Here is a 6,335-nt window from a genome sequence, read left to right as displayed (position 1 = left end):
AATAACAATTAACAACAGATTGACGTCAAATGCCGATGTATAGGCCTATTTTAAAAGAACGCTACAGACTTTTATTCCCTGTCAAGGTTTTGTCAATATATCTTGATGCAACTCATGGATGTATTGCTTACATGCTTATGAAAATGGTTCAAGTTGTATTTACATTGTATAATAAAGCTCTGTCTACACTATCAAACCAGTTTGGCAAAGCAAGTGTGATGTATGGAAGTGATATACTCAAATTATATTGTTGTGATATGACATCATTATTTCCATGGGTATAACATCACATTGGGAGGGTGGATGGTCCTAATAGGACGAAACGCAAGCCACGTAAACGCAATGTAAGTGATTTGACCAATCACAAGTGATTGGTCAACAACGTCCTTGCTTGTTTTGTAATAGTAGGGCTTCCTGCAGATGAAAATCCGGAATCAAACGTAAAAGCTTATCGACTTTATAAAAATCGTCACAAAAATCGCCACAAAATCATCCAATACCTTAAATACTCTGAAACAACCCGAATATTAACTATTTTAATTACAACTAATGAATGTTGTACACAAAAACCAACAATCTTTAAGCAAATAACGATGCAAAGTGTTTTCCTGGACTTGAGAGCTAAAGACGCAACGCAAACGTCAGTGCAACGCAAGCGAGTTGACCAATGGCAAGCGATACAGTTCGAATAATTCATCGCTTGATTGGCCAAATTAATTGAATGACATAATTTGACAGATACCAACACACCAAGTAACAGACTGCTGTGGTACTCTATGTTCACAAACGTATGTTTACTATCATTCTATTAATAACATATCAATTTTGTTGTTTAATGAAATATAGTTTTTGACGCATTCTGAACATATGTAATTTAGATCATGTTTCATAGATTATATTCTGATAGTATGGTATCTCATTTAATTAAAACGAATACGACTAAAAACACTTAGCTCGATGACGTAATTTACCCGGACGCAGAAGCATTTTTAACCGCAATTGCGACAAACAATTCGTATTTAATTGATTGTCTAAAAATAATAACCCAGAAGACAGTCCTACGTTTTTAATAGTTAAAAGCGCACTGTCGTATAGGATAAATAAGGGTAAATAGAGATTTTCACAAACATCGTACACTTAACACATGTATTTCTAATCAATTCTGACGGTAATGATGACGGTGTAGTCAGTTGATACTGTATAATATCAATAGTGTCAACTGCAAATATTCAATTACTCTAATTAATTAGAGGTGGGTGGGAGGGGAATGCCGGTTACAGTCAACTGATATCCTGGCCTGTAAATCAACATTATTTCAAGTCATCACTGTTTAATGCTATAAGTGACGATAATAAATAAAATATTCAATGTACCATATTAAAAACAGTAACGATTTTTAAAACAGTTTAACCATATACCACAACATTAAATACATAGAGAACTCGTCTAGTCACAATAAGAAGATGAAAACAGCGTGGTTCCCACTACGCAACGCAAGGACGTAAACGCAACGCAAACGAGTTGACCAATAACAAGCAACAGTTAGAATAATCCATCACTTGTGATTGGTCAAATTACTTCCCTTCCGTTGCGTCCTTGCGTTGCGTCCTTGCGTTGTGTCTAAAGTGGGAACCGAGCCTTAAGCTTGGTTCCCACTAGCGACGCAACGTAACGCAACCTACGCAACGTAAGAAAATGCCCTTATAACAATTGAGTTTGCCCGCGCCTGCGTGAAATCAAACCTGCGATGTTTGCAGCACTATTGTGTAGTCGGTTCCCACTTGTGATTACGCAATACAGCATTTTGCGTCGATACGTCTCGTGGGAACCACGCTTTACGCACGCTAAATGCGCACGAGTTTACGATACCATCACATACAATATTTGAACTGTGTTAAATAAATACAGTTTAATTGGGACATGAATAAAATCAACTGTGTAAAACAGGAAACCTAACATAAATCATTTTGTATAAGATTACACGAATTGTGGTAGTAATTTGTGTAAATTACTGTTAATTTTACGGTGAGGTGGGGAACCACCCCGCTGTCATCTCCCATATCCAGCAGTCATAATTCAGTACCTTTATACCAAGACATTTGAGGAGGCTGATGAGGATAAAATGTATCCATACACTAGAACCAGTCTATCGTAACAGTCAGTTCTTTATTCTCCTAAAAACAGCTTCGTTTTGTTGACTAAACGAATGATTTTAAACGAGGCATTGATGCCTGACATTAATTCGTCATGTGTAATCAATAAATAGCATGCTGATTCGATCATAACTTCATCGTTGTATCAAAAGTTGCTATAAATTGGCAACCTGTGAAAACTATTGTCCGCTTGTCAAACTGATGCTGAAATCGTACGGCTTAGCCTGGTAGGGAGGGTTCATTTGCCTGTCCATGCAGGTGCGGCAGACATATGGGAACCGGGTTACCTAACCCAGAATGTTGCTTTTGCTTCAGGTAGGTTTACAAACAAAGTGGGTCAGAGACGACTGGAGGTAAATAGGCCCTGTTGGTATACAGTCACAATCACAAACTCATATTGTACAATTTTTGACAAGTGAACATGCACATGTCAACAAAATATACAAGTTGTATTTGAAATTAAAACAACAGGGGTTTTCAAAACAACTGGTGAGAGAAGAGAATAAAAAAAAAACCAAAACAAAACCAGATAGAATCGTAAATGATGTAGGCCTACATACAAATTACAAGGCCATTCTGAATAAAACGACTATAAAACAATTACACACAATCATTTAAATGGATAATGTTGTATTAAGTAATTAATGAATATGCCTATCACAACAGACGATTGAAATGTGACTAAAGCTCTGTCTACTGCACTATCAAACCTTTATGTGACAACAAAATATGATGTGCTCATATATGGACATGATGATGTCATATCACTACCATATTTGGGCACAACACCACCATATTTGGGCACTACAACACCACCATATTTGGGCACATCACAAACTAGTTTGATAGTGTACAGAGCTTTAGATCAGTATCACTGTCATTATGGCTAACAAGGTTGATTTCTTTGAATTTTTAATTAATTACTGAAAATAGGACATTTTTAAATTAAGTGGAAGGTTAAGGATTCATAATCATGTCTCCGAAGTAGTACATTGCAATTATTAACATATAAATAGTAGAAAAGAAATATGGGCGCGGGATGTGGGCGGTTGTTGACATCAATGTTTTGGCTTAAATTATCAGATCTATGTCATCAATTAGGCAAAACATATATATTATATATACAAGCCTCTCTCTCACACTCCCCACCCTCCTGATTTTCGCCTCTGAGTCTGATTTTTATTTTTTTTTTTAAACTGAAAAATCCGATAAAATCATAACATTCGATAATCGCAAGCGTACAGGAAAACTTGTTTGCATTAAATAGTTTTCTTGAATATTAAGGATTCATTTGTTCATTAAAAAAAAAATTGGTGTCAGTTTATTTTAAAATGGTATAGCATTAATACATGCCGATGACCTATTAAAATATAGCACATCCAAGAGATTTACGCTTAAGAATTATATAGGCATAATAACATTAGGTCCTATCGTTTGGTCTTACAATGTTGCTAACCTTTAGCAATTCTGTTATTTACCGGTAATCCGATTCAACTTTATTTCAGACTAGGCCTAACTGTCCATATAAAATATATACATACATACAAAACCAAAAAAATGAACTAAATGTATTGGATTGAGGAGTTAACATGGTTGAAAACCCTCTCTCCATCCCACCCCCTCCAACCCACCTGCACCCCCCCCCCCCCACTATAAATTTGTCTCTTTTCGTGTGTAAAATAGAACGATAGATATAATGTAGATTATTGGTTTCCTACTGACCAAGATTAGTGACACGTGGGACAGTCACCAATTAATTAATGACGTCATAGTCAACATCCCGAAGATGACGTTACAGTTTACAAGGTCCGAAAACCCTGGATTTGTGTTAATCAGAACAAGTGTTATTGCGAAATAGCCAGTACCGGTCCCTCCATTGTTAAACCGTAATAAACCAACAAAAACCGGTCCAATATCAAAATTGAATTATTGATCAATTAACTGAATGGCACTCGAGTATAATTTATACTCAATAATTATTTTTAATGTAATTGTAATTGTATAATAAAACACAATGTTTTAAAACCATTATCATAACAATGCTTGCATTGTGTTAAAATAAGTAAAGCATCTAGTGTATTTTCAATTACTGACATTTATTATAGTGGGCAAATTGGTAAAGAGTGAGATGTCAAACATTGGATACTCGTGATATTTTAATAGTATTCTTCTTCATTAAGTTTAAGTGTAAACATCGCTTAAGTTTGTAAAGAAGTTAAAAGGCATTGTTCTTCAGTCTTCCCTTTATAGAAACAGACACCGTGAACATACACCTTTTATCAAAACAATTTAGGTCTACAGCTCTGTCTACACTATCAAACGAGTTTGACAAAAAAAGTGGGATGTGTCCAAATATGATAGTGATATGATGTTATCATGTCCATATATGAGCACATCACATTTTTTGTGACATAAAGTTTGATAGTGTAGACAGAGCTTACAGATGCTCTGACAGTTTATTTCTCGATATAATATGCTGTATTTTTTATCAAATGTTTTTTGTTTGCCCATAATATGGAACAGAATCTGTTTAGCCTATTTTTACTTCTGGTTATCAATATTGGTGACCACATAAATGTATGTAGGCCTATTACGGTACATTATTAGTAGTAATGCCATGGTGCGGTAGTGACACAACATATCAGGAGGCAAGAAAAGGGAATCTTCCCAAAAAATAAGTACAATAGCATTATTAATATTATTATCAAAGTTGTAGGCCCACCACAGATTAGAATATTATTTTGATCCGGTTATTATAGATACCCGGTAGATATGTAATTTAATATTTCTTTAAATTAAATCTATATTTTCTAAAAATACATTTTGTGGGGGTGTGAGGCTAGGTCTAATGCGTGGATTTAAATTACATGGCTAGCCTGTGCAGTTATATCGTCTGATCAACTGGGTGGTGTTTCCTGTCATTGTGCGCAGTGTCAACGTTTCTGATTGGTCAAATACTTGAATGAGTGGCACTGTTGTTCTCAGCAGACGAACAAAAAGTACATCGCTAATATCCGCCAAATGAGTCATAATGACTTAATTTGTGGCGCTAAATTGTTTGAAAAACTTTAATGATAATATAAACGACATCATTATGTACCTATTTAGCAATTCATTATTATTAATATCAGAATAAATTAGAATTGTTAATGTTTCTTTCTATTTGTCTTGTTTTTGGGTAAGTTAGCCTAGAAACTATCAATCAAAGTTGTCCAAAAGCCTGGTGGTAACCTTCCAAAACTTCCCTAATGTTGACAATCGGATATATTCTATTTTTATTGCTCCTATTGTGTTTTCTTAGTAGAGAATCGCTCTTAAATAAATGCACGGATAACTGTTAAACAATGTCGATATATTACTCATATTAATGTGTCAAATTTCCAAAATCCAATTGAGATTTTTTCTCTAAATTTAGAAATGGACATACAAAATAATATAACTAAAATAGTAACAATAACTCATAACCTTCCGTCATAATTGCTATGTTAATTTAAATAGAGATTTTTTTAAACAATTTACATTTTTAGAATATAGCATATACAAAGGTTACACGTTTATAATGAAAAATAATAAGTTTTGATAAATGTATGTTAAATAAAACGAATACAATTATTTTGTTTTAAAAATAATAATCACATGTTTTGTTTTTATATTGGCGTTCCATATTATTATTTGTAACATATTACGTTCTATGACGTCAATTAAAACTATCAATAATCAAACGCTGTAGTGGTGTTTCCGTTTATCTATATTGCCGTTTCAATAGCCTTGACAAAAAAAAAACATTTTTCCAAATGTCTATATTTCCGTTGTGCCCAATAACAGCTAATACTACTGAACTGTGTTACGGATTAAAAAAAAATGGGATAGAACTAAAATTACTGTAATCGTCAATTGTCATTTTACAAGATAGAGTGCTCAAGGCGCAGTTACCAAAACATAAATAATCATAACAAATAACATAAAAAAATAAATAAACACAAACATAATTATCAAAAAAAGGCTTGCTCATCGCCAAACAATAAATATTTTTAAAAACAAGAATAAAAAATAAATAAATAGGAAGTGAATGAATATCGTATCGAAAAAAAAAATTCTTATTTTATTAGAATTTCAACAATTTAGTTCAAACCAACACAATGCTTTTATTCATTAATAACCACTCTTAAATAATTAATGATA

Source organism: Antedon mediterranea, chromosome 4, assembly GCF_964355755.1.
Source record: "Antedon mediterranea chromosome 4, ecAntMedi1.1, whole genome shotgun sequence".
Classification (NCBI taxonomy): Eukaryota; Metazoa; Echinodermata; class Crinoidea; order Comatulida; family Antedonidae; genus Antedon; species Antedon mediterranea.
The sequence above is the reverse complement of the archived record's forward strand: the minus strand, read 5'-3'. Positions refer to the sequence as shown.